The 16,293-nt window shown below is 41.7% G+C and overlaps 1 protein-coding gene and 1 long non-coding RNA gene across 2 annotated transcripts in view; one reads left to right on the top strand and one right to left on the bottom strand.

Moving 5' to 3' along the window:
- Window positions 1-16,293, top strand: part of LRMDA (leucine rich melanocyte differentiation associated) — a 753,700-nt gene that overhangs the window by 301,272 nt on the left and 436,135 nt on the right.
- Window positions 625-15,937, bottom strand: LOC309533641. Its single transcript, XR_014220371.1, has 3 exons — window positions 15,852-15,937; window positions 3,323-3,365; window positions 625-2,938 (listed from the first exon to the last, which is right to left on the bottom strand). It is a non-coding gene; the product is annotated as an uncharacterized lncRNA (long non-coding RNA).

Genomic DNA, 16,293 nt, shown 5'->3' with positions numbered 1-16,293 from the left:
CAACCACCACAATTTCACAAGTTGTAAACTCACTGGTAGCTTTCAGTTGTCAATTCTGGAGAAGCCTCTTTCACTCTGCTTTATCTGATAATGTGTGAAAATATTAGTCCTGCTGCTTCTCAGGCCTGAACAGCCAGTGCTCAGGGCCAGAAGCATTTGAATACATACAGGTTTAGAGACTTGTGAGAAATAAATGAGAATTGGTAGAATTTGGTTTCAACCTATGGGAGTGGTAATGGGAAACATTGCTTGCACCATCCATTTTCTCTCTGTGTTTTAAATGTACATTTTGTCTCTTTTGTTTGTGTGGAAACGGGAACATCTATGAGTTGCATGAGTGCAGCAGTTTGAAAAAAGAGATGCTGTGGTGACCATTTGTGAAAACTGGTTTATACCCTATGCTCTGTGATTCTATGAGAACTCTACATTTTAGTTAGTCCTATGCAGCGGTTCGAATCCCCACGACGGGGTGAGCTCCCGTTGCTCGGTCCCTGTTCCTGCCCACCTAGCAGTTCGAAAGCATGCCAGTGCAAGTAGATAAATAGGTACCGCTCCGGCAGGAAGGTAAACGGCGTTTCCCTGCACTGCTCTGGTTTGCCAGAAGCAGCTTAGTCATGTTGGCCACATGACCCAGAAGCTGGACGCCGGCTCCCTGGGCCAATAAAGCAAGATGAGTGCCGCAACCCCAGAGTCGGTCACGACTGGACCTAATGGTCAGGGGTCCCTTTACCTTTACCTATGCATGCTTACCTGAGAATGAGTTTAACTGAAATGCAGCAGAGGCTTGTCTGTTATGGCAAATGGGGCACAGTCCCACCAGCTTCTGTCTGCTCTCAGCCAGCCTGCACCTGCTTGCATACGTACTGACAACCAGGCCAGGGGGTGACCCTGCCTGTCAGCTTTACCCCCTTAGCCTTAGTTTTGCTCTTGTAGAACTCAGCAGAGAGGAGAACGGGGACAAAATTATAATTAGTTGGCTCTGCCTATCATTAGCTCTGGCTTCATCCACTGTTGGCCTCCTTGGTTTTCACCCCACCAGTTCCAATGGGCACCAGCCCAGGGGATACGGTTGCCACTGTATTTCCATCGAACTAAACTGTGGCTTTGCTTTTAACTATTATTTTGGGTCATGTGTGTCCAGTAGTGTTCCTCATGCTGCTGGAAGGCCCTTTGACGGTCCACCAGAGGCTTCTGTCAGCAGAACAGATGGATAATTTCCAGTGCCATCTATTGTCTGTCTCACCTGAAGCTCTTCTGAAGAGTCTACCAAGTCATTAAAGAAGATTTTGTGGGTTTGCACAGGGGGAAATCAGCAAAAATTATCCCCTCCCCATACCGCTGACAGAAGCCTCCACTGGATCAAATATCTTATAACAGCACAAAGTATAATGTTAGATTCCCTTCTCTTCCCTTCCCTTCCCTTCCTTCCAATAATGATTTTTTGTGTAGACGAGTGTCTTACCTAAATATATTAGGTACAGTGGTATCTCGGGTTACATATGCTTCAGGTTACATACGCTTCAGGTTACAGACTCCGCTAACCCAGAAATAGTACCTCAGGTTAAGAACTTTGCTTCAGGATGAGAACAGAAATCGTGCTCCGGCGGCGCAGCAGCAGCGGGAGGCCCCATTAGCTAAAGTGGTGCTTCAGGTTAAGAACAGTTTCAGGTTAAGAACGGACCTCCAGAACGAATTAAGTACTTAGCCTGAGATACCACTGTATATTAAAGTAGCATTGGAGTCCTGTGTCCCACCCCATGTGTTTTCATGCTATAAATGTTGGTCTACTCTACAGTGAACACATGTAGTTTGTTCCTTGCTGAATTTCACTGCAAAGTTGCTATCTTCTTAAAGTTCAATCTATAGAACTCAAATTTTGTAACTGGTAGAGCTGTTAAATACATTTTTCCTATCTCTTTTTTAAGCCTCTCCTTGTTAATTAGAAGTGTACATATTGGGAAATTAACTATGAAATACTAAAAATGATAAATTATTCCATATTTGAAAGTATAAATTAAAGGTTTAGTGTATATAAAATTTGTCATGTTTAATTGCAAGTTCAATTAAAATTCAGGATAATGATGATTTATACAGGTTTCTGTGTAATTTGATATTCATTAGCTTAGCCAGACACATGCTGATATTAGCTCGTTAATTATGTTTCCTTTTGTTGAAAGCAGCCTTGTGAAAGCAATCTGCTCAAAGTTTTCCAAACTCATTCTGCTAAATGAATATTTAGCAGCTGTTCGTGTTATTGAGATGGTCACTGCGGCTTCATTTCACTCATACATGGCATCAATCATACCTACTGTATGACAACAAGGTTTTCTCATTACAAACCCATTTATGAAGGTTATGGGTGACGTTAACAAGTTATTGCATAGCTGTATAACACAACTTTACAGTAATGTAGTTTACATTTAGTTTCTTCAAATAGCTTATGGTCCAAATGTTGGGAAAGTGTAAGAACACACTGGCAAAAATTACTCATATACAAAATATTGTAATTGGCAGTTGTAGTACTGGGGTTGATTGATTGACTGATTGATTGATTATGGTTTTTGAACTCCAAATTATGGATACCTAAGAGCTGCCTTTTCATCTCCCAACCCCACCCCCCAAAAAAAATCTAAGTGTTCACAGCAAGGATATCTTTGAAGCTGTTTTTGATGGTAACTTTTGAAACTTTCCCCTTTGAAAGTCTCTGTGTTTCTGAGCATCTTTTATAAATGATTGGCTTGATCTGGTCCTACAGTGCATACAGTATGCCTGATCAGAGGGATCTTACCTGGTGCTCCCCAGCTTTCTCCTACCTCGTACTCCCCAGATGTTGTTGGATCGCAACTTCCATCATCCCTTATCAATGGCCATGTTGGCTGGGGGAAGACTGTTGGAGAAGATGGTCCTAGGGGATAATAATGCCTCCCTGGCTTCTGCCCTTGGGATACATGTATGAGTAAGAATAAATACATTATAGGGAATGGGAACCCTGTGTATATTTCTCATATATCTGTCTTCCACTTGGTCAAGGGATATGTGATGATGTATGGGATCCTTCCATGAATGGGAACTGTGCCCATTGTAGGATTGGATCGATCCCAGCATGTTTGATTTAATAACTGCTTTTTGTGTTGGGACCACAACTCCCAGCAACTCCAGGATTGATTATGGATAGTATTTGTGACATTGAACAAGGTACTTCCAGTTGCGCCCTTACAGTTAAGGGGATAGAACGTCATTAAAAATGCTGCTTCTCCTACACAACTGTTTCGTTCATCAAATTAGAGCTTTTAGTTCATTTGTTGAATATAAAAGTACTTACCTTTTAAGAGTATTGTTTTTCTGTGGCTTCATTCAATTCGCCACTGTTTAAGCAGAAAAAAGTTAATTCATATTAACAAGTCAGTACCAGGAAAACAGTTAGTGAGTTAAGTATCTGGGCCATGTAGTCACAATATTTCTGCTTGAACAGCTAGGGTTCTGTTGGAAGTGGCCTGTCGGGCAAAGTGTATTTGAAGAGTTTTGCTCATAAGCTCTGCTTCTCTTGATTAAGCGTTGCTGTCCCTTTTCTGTAGCTTTTCCTCTTCTATCACTCTTTCACTCAGCAGCTCTTTGAAGTCAGCAGTTATTCTGATCTGTCTTGAGTACTAATTTTTAAGAAATCTAGATAACCATGTAACTCCCCCCTCAAATCTACCTCCCTCCCTTGCAATGTACATTATGGTTGATGCCAACCTTCTTCTACTGCTACCACTGCAGTTTTATTCCACAGTAGGCTTCTAAGTGGTTTACAAGTGTAACTATCAGTTAACAAAGCATTAAAATATAAACATCCATTACATCTATATGAAACCTTTGGGAGCTGTCATCAGTGGAGTTGCAACGGGGGGCGGGGGGGCGGTGCGTCCCGGGTGCCATGTCTGCGTGGGTGACAAGAAGGCACCCCATGGGGGCTCGTGGTGGCATGAGCAGCCATCGCGCCACCGCAGCTGTATGTGGAGGATCCTCCATTCGCGGCTGCAGCCACGAGCAGAGGATCCCGGTGCCAGCAGCAAACCGCTATATACAGTGCATGTGCTGCATCACACGCATGCACTGTACGTAGCGATGCTGCATGTGCACTGTACATAGCAGTTTGCTGCCGGCGCTGCTCGAGTGCTGTACGGACGGCAGGGATCCCTCTGTCGCCACTACAGCCGCATGTAGAGGATCCTCCGTTCGCGGCTGTCGTGGCAACAGAGGGATCCCACCGCCATCTGTACGGCGCTGGAGTAGTGCCACTGGCAAACCACTATGTACAGCGCATGTGCGGCATCGCTACGTACAGTGCATGCGTCATACGTAGCGATGCCGCACATGTGCCCTATGTAGTGACGCCCTTCCCCAGGTGTCACAACGCCTTTGTTCGCCCCTGGCTGTCATCAGGAGATTTGGAGTGAAGCGTCATCAATATGCAGATGACACCCAGCTCTATCTCTCTGTTCCATCTGAATCTGGAGAGGCAAGGCATTTGAGGTGTTAGACCAGTGCTAGGATGTGAGGTTTGGCTGGATGTGGGGCAATAAATTGAGGGAAAATCCTGAAAAGGCAGAGGTGTTATGTATCCTGGGTTCTTACATCCGGGAGGTAGAGAGACAGCCTGTCCTGAATGGTGTTGCAGGTCCTCAGCTTCGGAGTGTTCTTGAATTCAACACTGACACAGGAGACAAGATCTTAGAACTGATTTGGTGGCTAATAGGCAGCCAATCCCAGGAGTGAGATGTGCCCAGTAAGGGGCATCACTCACCACTCCGGTGACAGGATTTTGCACCAGCTGCAATCTCTGGACCAGCTATAATAAAAATGCCAAATAGAGCACATTGTAGTAGTAAAAATGTGGTTACTAGTGCAAGTGTCTAAGCTACCCCTCTACAGGAAGGGACACAGTTGACACATCAAATGAAACTGGTGACATGCAGTCTTTGCCAGGGAGGCTACTTGACCAGTATACCTTCTGCAACCCTATTTAGAAAACATATTTAGAAACAGCAAATCTTGCCTCCATTATTCATGCTTTAGTTACATCCAGACTAATGCACTCTAGGTGGGGCTGCATATGAAGATGTTTCATTAATTATAACACACAGCAAGAGCATACATGAAGCTTTTCTAGGTGCAAAAAACAACACCCGTGCAAGGAATTGCTTGTTGAACAAAAGCTCATCTTTTTGTGATACAACACAGAGTAATAGTTTTAAAATTATTTATAGAATGAAACCCCAACCCTGTTGAAAAATACTATCATTGCCTGCAATTCCCATTAGTTTCCCTAGACTTAAAGAACAAAGATTTGGCAGTTTTTCAGTGACAGAATGCTATATATAATTTGTCAGGGGACTTGTTGACCTTATGTAAATTTGCCTCTTTGAGAAGGTTTTGTTATTATGATCGCAGTTGCTAGAGCAGTTGTGTAAACTTAGCAACAGTTGATATGTTACTGTCAAGTTTCATGAGCTAAGTTGCCCTCAAAGGTAGAATCAGCTCTTTGCAAAGTTCACACCTATAATTCAGATATATTATTTATGAAGAAAGACCACATTCTGGAACAAGCAGAAGGCTTCTGCTTCTGTCCTTCGGGGCAGCAATGACTTGGCCACAGTACTCCATGCTCTTGAAGACAACTTGGCAACTTCAATTGGTCCAAAATGCAGCAGTCAGTTAGCTGGGATTCCATTTAGAACATATATATATATTACTCCTATTTTAAAATAGCTGCACTGGTTGGCAGTTCATTTCTGGGCCTAGTTCAAAGTGTTCACATTAGTTGTAGAGTCCTAAATAACTTAGGCCCCATGTAAAGTGACTTCCCAGCTGTTCTCTGCTAATTTCCTTTTAGTTCCCTCCTTTGGAAAGGCTGTGGGATCTATAATGAACTAGTCGAGGGCCAATAAACTGAAACTCAGGCCAAACAAAAATGGGGTTCTGTGGATAGGTGGTTGTGAAGAGAGGGACGGTGTTCCAACGTGTTAGTCCTGCAAAGAATCAGATTCGGAGCCTGCATTTATTCCTAGATCCACCTTTGTTATTGTAGGCCCAGGTAGCTTCTGTGGTATCATAGGCTGCTATGCCATCTGGGACCTTTGCTGACTAGTGATAACCTAGGCAGAGTTATTGATGCTTTGGTAGCAACTGGGATTGCTAATATAATGCATAGTGCATGGGCATACCTTTGAAGACTGTTCAAAAAGAGCTGTTAGAGAGTTACACTTACTCTCTGCTGTAAAGAACAAAGTCTTCCATCCGGGGTTCTATTTCTTGGCCAGTCTATATGCCAAGCCTGGGAACCTGGCATGTATGTGTGTGTATGTCTGCAGTTATGGTATGGAACTGTGCAAAGTATCAGGTAAACTTTAACACTGGGACCATTTTAATACCTAACCCTAATAATCTTTACAGGACTGAAATTTGTTTTCATGCTCACTGTTTTTGATTCCCGTTTCAGATTTGCAAGATAGAAATATACAAAAGAAAAAGAAAGAAAAGGGGTGTCCTTGTTTCTTTATCTGCCGCAACATTGCCTCTGAGCCAATTTCTCTGTCTGTCCATCCTGATGGCATGCAAAAAGCAGGATTAATCCTTTCCTTGTTACTAAATTGTGTCTGTGTGAAATTTTTCTGAGCTTAGTATGAATGATATTCCTCAAGAGGAAATTTATTCTTGTAAGGATTTCCTTAGTCCACCAAGAGAGACTCTTCCTGGCATTAGGGGAGCAAGATGTAGGCCGAGTGGAAATGCACCAAACTGATTTAATAGAAAAAGGTAATTCCTATTCAAACTGTATGGTCCCTTATTCATTTCTTCGGATTATCATCAAATTTATGTCACCAGCAAAAGGAGCTTTATTGAGTTTCACAGATATATTCCTTTTGCTTTCATTGTCATTAGTTGGCACACTGACATTTTCATATGTGTCTCAGCTAATGCCTCAAAATTACTCCATCTACAAATGTAACAATTGAACAGATAATTTTAATAAGATTCAGCTTGACTTCAGACTGCACTCCTTCCTTTTCTTTATAGAATGCAAATTGTAACCTGTTTTTAAAGCCGTGCAATGCAGTGAACTTTAATGGGATTTGACAACATCATATTAAGCACAACAACTACGCATAATGTACCGAAAAATTGGACGTGAAATTGGAAACATAGCTGAGAACAAAGTAAATTTACATGGTTTGGTAGTTTGAATGTCTGATATCATATTCTCTCATGCAAGCTCCATAAAAAGCAAGGGATTTAACAATGGATATCAGCGGAAAGTGCTTTTAAAGTTAAAGCTGATGGATGGCTTGTCAAAAAAAATAATTGCATTGGTTGGAAAGTCGGGATGCGTGCTGAGGGGGAGAGAACAGGATATACAGAGAGGATGATGGGAAGTGACAGTGGTCTGTCAAGAAGCAGTGGCTGCCCAGAGAAGTGTGAAGCCAGAGCTATAAGGTGGCAGAGTAGAACAGGCTGTCAGAGCGGGAAAGTGGCTTTAATACCCTGAAAAGCAAAGGAATCCGCCTGTCAGCCTTGCTCAGCCGTGCTGAAAGAGGAAAGGAACATGGCATAAAGTTAGAGACATTAAACGGGGAACGGGGGGCAGGGAGAGACCACAGAAAGCAAAAAGGGAAAGGGTGGGGGAGAAGAAAGCTGATGATTTTATTTGTATAGACAAATGACGAAATTTTTTTTTGTAAGAAGCTCACTTTTGGCCACATCAGAGTGTTTTGCAATAGTGGGGGTGTTGCGGATAATGTGGGCACTGGAACACGGGATGTCTGCAAAAATGAAACAGTTCATTAAAGGTCTGTAGAAAATGGTGAGGGATTGTTTCTCCTTGTGTGCCTGTTTCTGGCACATTTAAGCACACCACTCTGTCCTGTGACCTTCCGTTTACTTCCATTGTGTGCAGCTATACTGTGAATTGCAGCTATGGGCGTTTTACCAGACCAATTGAGTGTGCTTCTTTTTCTTTTTTTGCTGTGAGCCTGAGGCAGGTTTTACATGTTAACCAAAATCTTTTAAGGTTTCTGGAGTTGTTTTTTCTCTCTCTGTGGCTATATCAGTTTTCAGCCTACAATTCTAATTAATAAATGTTAACTTTAAGAACAAGGAAACTCGTCGTGTTGTTTGGGCAAGCTATGCTTTCCTCTTAGCCACACTCCGTTCTCTTTCACACATGTCCCTGTAGTTTATGGTAGTGTTGTGGCAATCAGTAACTATCACCATCAGCACAGCTAAAGCATCAGCAAAATCCCTGTGCTCATGGAATGGACAAATGAATGTATGGAGCAGAGATCAGGGTCATGATGGCTAGTCCTGTCTTCCAAAGGTCCAAGGTCCCCTTTGCCCAGGATTGGTTTGTTCCCTTCATTTTTGTGGGGGTGGGAGTCTTTGTAAACCACCTTCAAAGTGTTGTTGAAGGGCAGTATATTAATCTTTAAAATAAATGAATAAACCTGTGTGCAAATAGGACCCTGCAATACAGAAGGGGCAGCAGTAGGTCCAGTAGGCATGATTTCATGCATCTTATGTATACAGTTTTTAATCTGAAATAAATAGAATCCAAGAGCATGTTTTGCAGGAAAACAATAATGGTTTTCACAACCTGTAGGTGATATTTGTAAGATACGGGGAGGTAACCTATGGGAACAGATTCAGGGTTGTAGGGAGAGGAGAGGGAGTGAAATAAAGTCCTACATCCCTACTTGACATCTGTGGGAAATCAAATCTGGTGAAATCTGGGCTGGATTAAGAATGGTTATGGGCATTTAACAAACCTTGGCTATGGCTCACAGTAAGGAGAGAGCTTAACCACAAGTCTCCATTTGGGTGACGCACTAAGCCAAATCTTGGCGTAGCTTAGTTTAGCATAGCATGGCAGGGCAGGGCAGGGCAGCAAACTGGGCTGTTGACCATATAATAAATATTCATGGGGAGGGATTGTCCATGTGCTTTAATAGCAACAGTAATAGTAATAATATATTATTTCACAATAAAATAATAATCTATTGGCCATTGAGAGTTAAAATAGATTAACCTGGGGGCAGGAGATTGCATGCAGTAACTAAGTTTAGCATTCCATGCAGCATTTGGACAAAGCCACCACTTTATATTATTTTTTGCAAGTACGAATATCTTGTATAGAAAGAGATAATGTTACAATATGTCGTTATCTTACAATGCGTTGAAAAAGTCATATGGTTCATTATTCTCCATTGAAGGGTTAAAATAAATAAATTTTAGAAACCCTTGACAGCAATGCTTTTGCTGTGGATGGTATATAACGAAATCTTAAAGGTCTGCAGTCTTTTAGAGGTTATAGTGTAATTTTGTATCTAAGGGGCATACTGGCTTCCATTGCACTTTCACAAACACAGTCTCCCTCTCCCTCTCTCTCCTTCCCTCCCTCCTCTTCAAACTTACTGTTCTTTTAAGGCAAATGAGACCTAAGGATAGAAGGGCAGTGAAAAATGTAAAACTGGCCAAGATGGATGGCCAAATGCACCATGCATAAATAAATTACGGGGGGGGGGGGGGAGATGAACAATGATTGTGTGGTTGAAGACCTGGCTGAATACGTGTGTCAGGTGCTGATTGGAAGAATGATAAATGGAGTGACCTAACAAAGGATTGACTTCTCCAAAAGACAGGCCCTTTTAATGGATGGAAAGGGAGGAAGCCTCATTTAGAAGGGAAAGGCTGTTTGCTGTGCAGATATGACAAAGGGGAAGTCGACAACCATTGATTTACGTTCGGGAATGACAGTTGAAAAATTCAACAATAATCATGACAAATGAGAAGCGATGCAGTCAGAGGGGGAAAAAATGCCAATACGTTAAGCCTGAGAAGAAATGCCAAGGTCACAGGGAAAGGTTTCCAAACTTCTGCTTTTGACAATCCTAATGGAAATATTGGAAAGATGGGATGCAGGTTAAAAGGTACGGTTTGGAGTGAAGGATTGGAAAGGACATGAGTTAGTGCTGGTTCTTTCAAAAGCAGCTACTGAACATTTGTTGCACCTAGTCCTGAGAAAGGTTTTCTTCATGTCTCCTACTTTTTCTCTTGTGGAAATGTTAAAATGAAATAATAGGTGAAATCTAGGCTGGAAAATACAAATCTGAGTTCTTGCCAATGACTTCAATGAGTGTGGAAATGCCCTGTTTACTGTGTATGTGTTTATAAAATATATTGCCTTATTGGATTATTTTTTTAAAAGCCACTAATCTAACAGTAATGCTGAGGTGTTTCTGTAAATATGTTTTCGCTGTGACTATTGACAGAATAAAATGAGTGTGTGAGTTCTGCCCCAGCTGCTAAATTCTAAAAATGCCTTTTAAAAAGAAATATGAAGACACTGAAAATGAGGCTGCAAGTTTGTTTGGGGGAAACTATTGTGTTAGAAAATCAGTGTATTCGTTTGGAAGTTCTCCATTATTTTAACATGCGCTTGTGCTTATGCATGCAGTACTTGAGCAAGCTGTTATAAATAATTAGAGAAGCATCATCTTTCACTGACATTTCTGTATTTGCAGTAAGCATATCCAAGCAATGTTTGTAAAATAACCGTCCTTTATAAAAGAAATGAATGGGTATTTTTACTTCACTGTGGAGCATGTTAAATGGCACAAAAATCTTTATTAAGCAACTTTAAAATAAGATGTGCTGGAGGGAAATATTTCATATGGCCTTGATTTGTCTTCTGTGGCCACTGGAGTAATGATCTGTGTGAGTCTGTGCTCACATGAGGAATGGCAGATATAGAAGGGGGGGAAAGAGCACAGTCTGAAGTCCACAAATATAAGGAGACAAAGCAATGATTAACAATGATGTGCTACCATTCTCCTATTTCCCCACCCCAGTTGGGGGAAGACCTAGTCATTTGGATGATGGTACTGGAATGCATCATTAGCACACGCGTGACAATTTTTCTCTTTAAATCAGTAATAGTATGTGATGTTTGAAAAATAATTATAATGGCACCCCAATCTTAAATAGTCCACAAGTTGGAAGCAATTAATTGTGAATTGATGTTAGCTCCCCTGTGTGCTATACATGGTGTATACCTCTTTGTTTTTACAACAACTGTCTGAAGTAGGTTCCAGTGAGGCTGCTCCAGGGAATGGGGATTTGAACCCAGGATTTCATTGTCCAAAACTCTTTTCTACTGTACTCCACTGACTGATCGAAGGCATTAACAAAGGACATTCACTTATTAACTAGTCATCATGCAGTACCTAAATACAGTGGTATCTCGGGTTACATACGCTTCAGGTTACATACTCCGCTAACCCAGAAATAGTGCTTCAGGTTAAGAACTTTACTTCAGGATGAGAACAGAAATCGTGCTCTGGCGGCGCAGTGGCAGCGGGAGGCCCCATTAGCTAAAGTGGTGCTTCAGGTTAAGAACAGTTTCAGGTTAAGTACGGACCTCCAGAACGAATTAAGTACTTAACCCGAGGTACCACTGTACAATGAAGCACTGCCAAGTCTCAGTCATTGTCATCTAGGTGCTAGGTGCTGTACAGCACAGAACTGCTCATTGTTTCCTGAGAGGGTTTAAAATCTAGAACCCAGCTCATGTTTAAAATCTAGAACCCAACCAGGCAATCTTAATTCCAGTGGTGGAGGAACAGGCACACAACCTTCCCTTTTTTCAAATCTCACAGCAGCTGTGAAATCAGCTTGGGCAATTGACTGCCATTTATCTTGATCCCCTTCCCTCCATCCACTGTATGGGCAAAATACAGGGTGAGTCATTTAAAAGAGGCCCGTGGAACGTGTACTCTGTCTCCATGGGGCCTCTTTTAAAGGACTCACCTTGTAGTACTAGCCTACCGTACAGGGTAATTAAGGCTTATTGGGGTGATGGAAGTTACAACACCTGATGTAAGTGCTAAGTCGAGGTGGCTAACTTGTGGTCTTCCAGATGCTGGACTGCAACTCTGATTAGCCCCAGCCAGCATGACCAATGGTCAGAGATTATGGGAGCTGACATCCAACAATATCTGGAGAGGCACAGATTAGCTACCCCTGTGCTGATTTATTATTAATAATGCAGTCCTATGTATCCGCTTAACTGAAAGACACTCACGTTTGAATAGGCATACATAGGATTGCACACTTAAGTTAAATAAATAGAAAATATGGGACTTTAAAAATGAAATATTAACAGGTTAGAATGAATAACCAGCTGCAAAGTGGCCAATTGTGATAAACAATTGTGTTGGTATTTGTTTTGTTTTTTTAAATTGAATAGATTGTCTCTTAAATGGTTAAACTTCCTTATGCCAGTTGAGATATCGTATAGCCCGTAGTAATTCCTGCTTAACGTGTAGTAAAACAGATTAAAGGTAAAAATGGGGTGGTGGTGAATCTGAGCTATAGTATTGCCAAAATATATCTAGGATTCATCAGCTGAGATACCTTTTTAACTTTAGAAATTGAGCAAAAAACAAGGTTATAAATGACTAGGGCCAGTTATTTGAGATAATCTGAGATCTATAATAGTTTCTTACAATGCCTCGTACACTTGAGGTTTGCAAAGCCAACCCATAGGAAACTAGCCTCTTTAGATTAAACATTTTCTAATCAGCTTTATCACTCATATCTGAATTTATCTTATTTGAGGAAAATGCCAATATATTAGCAGGCATATATGATACACAAGGTGACCCTACTAACTTAATGACATAATACATTATCCTTAATGAAGTCAATATCTTGTCTTTTAGCTGTCTGTCTATTGGGGCGATTAATTGCAGTGTCATTAAAGTTAGCTCTCTTTTCATTTGAGCTTGACAAGTCGCATAAAACTAATGTTCTTAGTTATCAGCCAGTGGAATAGGTTGGAGGATGGAGGAAATTGTAGGACAAATAAGGGGGTACTGCAACAGCTAACCTGAAGGAATTTTTCCAGTGACTGTTTTCACAAGCCGTGACTGCAGCCAGCAAAGCAGCAAAATGAGAGGCAGGCTTAATAACACAGTCAAAAAGGCTTTTTTAACCTCCAGTCCAAAGGCTTTCTCTCTCTCTCTCTCTCTCTCTCTCTCTCTCTCTCTCTCCTGGCTTTCTGTGTATTAAGCCCAAATTAGGTCATAACGAACTGTGAAGTATCAAAAGTCATTGCATTATTATGGTTTCAGGACTTGGGGGGGGGGATTTCCTGGAACGGCCTCATGAGGAAAGTTTAAATGACATTACCTATCCTAAACAGGTGCAATAAAGAATATAAAACGTGCATTTTTCGTTCTGCTCTTTGAAGTATCTTGTGTATGCATGTGTAGGTGTAAGAAGGAAAGAAGTGAGAAATAAAATCCCCCCTCCAACCTTTAGAAGACTAATTTTGCATGAAATACAGTGTTCAAATAGCAACAATAAATATTAGTCATAGCTGATGGTAGGGATGTAGCAAGGGGTATTCCAGGGCTGGCTGAGTAAACAGAGTCACTCCCTGCCTTCCCCCCACCTCTGAAACTACAAGACAGGACAGCTGTAATTTACAGTGTGTTATCTTTGTCTATAGCAGCAAGATGATATGAAGTAAATCAAGGTACGAGTAATGAAAGACTGGAAATTTATTCCTTGGAGCACACTTTAAAGTGTAGTGTCTGTTATAGTGCCACTGCCTGAAGATCCCGAAATGAGAGTTGGATGAAGGGCAATAAAGAAGCATAGCGGCTCATGTTAATGTTGTTTGTCTGAGGTTAGTAATTGGGTTCCACTGATGAGTTGGGTGAAGACAAAGTGAGGATCCTAGCAAGTATTGTAAATCTTACATTGTTGGAACAAGAAGCAATCCTAACAGATATTGATCCTTCCCTGTGCCTAGAGGCGAGGGAAGAAAGCAGCGTGTGCTGCTGAGCCACTGTTGTTTTCAATAGGACCAATTACCTTAGCGAGACTGGGGACTCTGCATGGAGTCATGCCAGGCTTGCAAATTGTGAACGATCAATTACTAGACACTTTTAGATGCATTTCCATACTGCCCCCCCATCATAGCAAGTTAGCTTCCTGTATTAATTTATTCAATTTTAATCCTCAAAACATTTATCAAATTCCCCAATTGTTCCGTTATTAAAATATTCCAGTTCAGCGGAAATAAATCTCTTATGCTGGTGTGTTCAGAAATGAAGTAGAAGGGGGTGGAGAATACAAAACAATATTTTGTTTAACATGACTTCACTAATGTTAAGCCACAGATTCCCCGTTTTCCTGGTCTTTGCCAACCATTTATTTATATTTATATTTCATAGGCAGATGACACACAGACACACCTCATGCAATCCTAAGACAATTCAGTAGTGAATGTGCCATGTTTGTCCTTATCAGTTTCTATTTATTCTCTGCATCTTAATGATTTAATTTTGTTTAACTGACCCTTGGGGGGGGAATAAGTAATCGGGATTTGCAACACACCAGTGTCCAGACTGATAGTTCTCCTTGAGACCAAAGAGCTATGTGTGTTATGTACTGTGCAGACATATAGGAAGCATATAAAAATGGGTGCCAGGCTTCTATTTATTTATTTACCATCTCATGAAACACTTCCTATTCAGCGTCCTGAAGTGATTTAACAATAAAAGCACCACATTTTTTTAAAAAAAGTTTTTAAAAAACCTCCAGTATAGATTGAGATAAAAATCTCCACTTAAGAGACTGGTTGGAAAAGATTTTCAACAGGCACCAAAAAGATAACAGAGATGGTGCCTGCATGATATGTTACTAACTTCGCCAAACCTTTATTAGGCATTACAAATATAGGCCATCATAAAGCATCCATATATGAAAATTTAATATATATATAAATAAACAGCCATGTAAAATATGTAATAACGAGGATTTCCATTGGAGTTTCTAACCACTAAATAGTGTGCCTTACATGTAACAGAGTGACACGGGTGGCGCTGTGGGTTAAACCACAGAGTCTAGGACTTGCTGATCAGAAGGTCGGCGGTTCGAATCCCTGTGACAGGGTGAGCTCCCGTTGCTTGATCCCTGCTCCTGCCAACCTAGCAGTTCGAAAGCACATCAAAGTGCAAGTAGATAAATAGGTACCGCTCCGGCGGGAAGGTAAATGGCATTTCCGTGTGCTGCTCTGGTTTGCCAGAAGTGGCTTAGTCATGCTGGCCACATGACCCGGAAGCTGTACGCCGGCTCCCTCGGCCAATAAAGCGAGATGAGCGCCGCAACCCCATAGTCAGTCATGACTGGACCTAATGGTCAGGGGTCCATTTACCCTTTTACATGTAACAGGAGGGAGTTCCAAAGTGTTGGTTCCGCCACACTAAAGGCACAGCATGGTATTCAGTGGGTCTATTCTGAGTAAAGAGTTGGCTGAATAACACCCACAGTTCTTACCTCATACAGAATGGACCTCCTGGAGGTGGCATCCGCAGGAGGCTCTTTGCTGGAGAGCTCAGTGACTAGTTGTGTATATATCGGTTGAGACAATCTCTTAGACAGCATTTTTTTCTGGTGGTACACACTGCTATGCAATACCAGCACCTTTCTTCCCCCCCCCCCAAAAAAAATTGACACCTGGCACCCCCTTCCTAAACCCTGTATGGGCATAGCCAAGGGGGGTAGGGAGGCAGCTTCCCCCAATCAAGTAAATCAATAAAAATACTTACCTGCAACATGAAGCCTGCATATCTGCTTCTCCAGGGGGAGTACAACCCTGCCAAAAGCTAGCAATTGGCCAGTCATCCACACCAAACCTTAATTTCCATTAGCTAATCTCCTCGTCACATCTCACCTTCAGTTGCCCCAATTTCCTCTGCCTTTCCAGTGCTGTGCATTTGCACCAGAAAAAGTTGATATCATACCTTTTGGGGATATTTTGTCCCAGCTCTAGCACTCTGGTTTGTGTATCTGATAGTGGGAAATCCTTCCTTCCTTCCTTCCTTCCTTCTTCCTTCCTTCCTAATATATTCTGAGGCCCTTTCCTGTTAAGCCCCTTTCCTGTTAAGCCCCTTGGCCACACATGCTCAGTGGTGTGAGCACTGGGGTTGAGAATTCTGGCAGCTTTCCTTATAAACTGAGATGGTTTCCTTGGTCTCCTGTCACAATGGACACAAACATTCTGGATGACCTCATAAAGACATCTCCAGGTGACCTGACTATGTTTTCTAGGCTCCTCCCTTTCGTGGGGCCCCTCCAGACAGGTGTCTGTTGTCGCATTGCCATTGTATTTTGTGCCGTGTTCTTCGCACAATATAGTACCTTAGTGGCGGATTTATTCAGCTTTATTATTTGTTTCGCATGTTT

The sequence above is a fragment of the Podarcis vaucheri genome (assembly GCF_965113315.1).
Source record: "Podarcis vaucheri genome assembly, chromosome: 5".
Lineage (NCBI taxonomy): Eukaryota > Metazoa > Chordata > Lepidosauria > Squamata > Lacertidae > Podarcis > Podarcis vaucheri.
The sequence above is the reverse complement of the archived record's forward strand: the minus strand, read 5'-3'. Positions and strand labels throughout refer to the sequence as shown.